Source organism: Penaeus japonicus, unplaced genomic scaffold (assembly GCF_977035675.1).
Source record: "Penaeus japonicus unplaced genomic scaffold, GWHDUDI00000001_assembly GWHDUDI00000038, whole genome shotgun sequence".
NCBI classification, from domain to species: domain Eukaryota; kingdom Metazoa; phylum Arthropoda; class Malacostraca; order Decapoda; family Penaeidae; genus Penaeus; species Penaeus japonicus.
This window is the reverse complement of record NW_028234440.1, coordinates 15,449,207-15,450,958: the sequence shown is the minus strand read 5'-3', so window position 1 is coordinate 15,450,958 and position 1,752 is coordinate 15,449,207.

The following is a 1,752-nucleotide window of genomic DNA, read 5'->3' as shown; positions in this document are numbered from 1 at the left end:
CACATACAAACTTATCGAAGGAAAAGATTTCACATGTTAGATTATTATATATAGTACACAGTGCTGATGCGAACAACCTTTATGATTAGCCAGAAACATTCCCTCTTTGGTGAATTTTTAAAATTTGGTGCTAAACAATAATAGGTGGCATCTTGGGCCTTCCTCTTTTATCTAAAATGTGAGAGAGTGTCTTAAAACATATCCCATTTATATACCTTTTGAGTGATTCTTTCTGGGAAAAATTGGGTGAAGTTCCTTTGAACATTTTTTTATTTTTTTTTGTAACTGTCAATGACTAGATAAAATGCAAGTATATGAAGAGCACATAAATTTCAATTCACTTTTAATATAAATAAAAAAATAAAATCCAAGAGGAATGCGCTGCAGCATGTTTCCAAATGGCATAACGAGGGAAAATGAAAAAAAAAAATGAATCAGAACTCATCACATACTAAGATAAAATTCTGTCCTCAGTATTTTTTGTTGATTTCCTTTCCCCACATAAAAAGCTTAGAAACTTTCAATCTCAATTTGACTACATCACAAAATATGAAATGTGTCGCAAGAATTCACAGTGTATATACAATTAGCTGATTTCAAAATGGCCATCATATGTTATACTAACCTTACATTAATTTGGTACAGTGGTTCCCTTTCTACAAAAGCAGTGGATCATTCCATATAAAGTGTTCATTTAGCTTATCATTCTCCCTCCATATATATATTTGTTATTAGATGTATTTTTCTTTAGAGCAACTTATCAAAACATAAGAAAAAGATTATCAGTATACAAATAGTTTAACATGATTGACAGTAGACATCTCAAAATGTTATTTTCTTTCTATATAAAGTTTATTATTCTCTTCAAAGATGCGAACCTCAAGAAACGGACTTCTGAGTTGAATAACATTAATTAGTGTCTACCTCCTTCATTGAATGGTATAAAAATTATCTTGAAAATGTGTTATATAGTATCTTTAGGATGAAATGAGGATAAGAAATGATAACTGTAATATGTAATGTGTATTGTGTAATTGGTAAATAAATAAATTTACAAACATATCAGTTGTGTAGGAAATGAGAGAGTGTTCGGATTTTTTTTCATTTTTTTTCCGTCTCATGAAATGCACGATTACCAAAACGACTAAGAAAATGACCTAATCTTCAAGACATGGTTAAGTTTCTTACCAACAAAAGAAAATGGCAGAAAAAATTACATCAGCCAAATGAATGACAAAAACAAGATACCTCAAAAACCCAGTCCAACTTAAATAGAGACTTGGCCAAGCTGAACTCTCTATCATCATGTACACAAGTATTACCTGTTCGTCCACTTTACGACGGAGTCTAGAGAACCTTCTTTGTTTTCTCCTACAAATTCATCAAGGATAAAATTCACACAGGTACGTCTTGGTAAAAGTCTTGATTACAAGAGCAACCAAGAGAGAATTAGACAAAACAGATTCTAACTTAAAACAGCTGTAGCTGCCTCCAGGAACACCAACCAAAAATCAGCAAATATCTCATATGTCTTTGTAACTAGATATACACAACCTTTTAATGTTACATTGTTTTTTCCTGTTTTGATTGGGAGCTTATTTCTCTTTTTATTAAAACCATACCATGTGATGTATTGTGAAAATCAAAATGAAATATCTGACACGTGATTAGCATTATCATTTCTTCTGACTGTTCACTTATAAGAAGAGAGAATGCATGTTTGTGTGTGTGTGTGTGTGTGTGTGCGTGTGT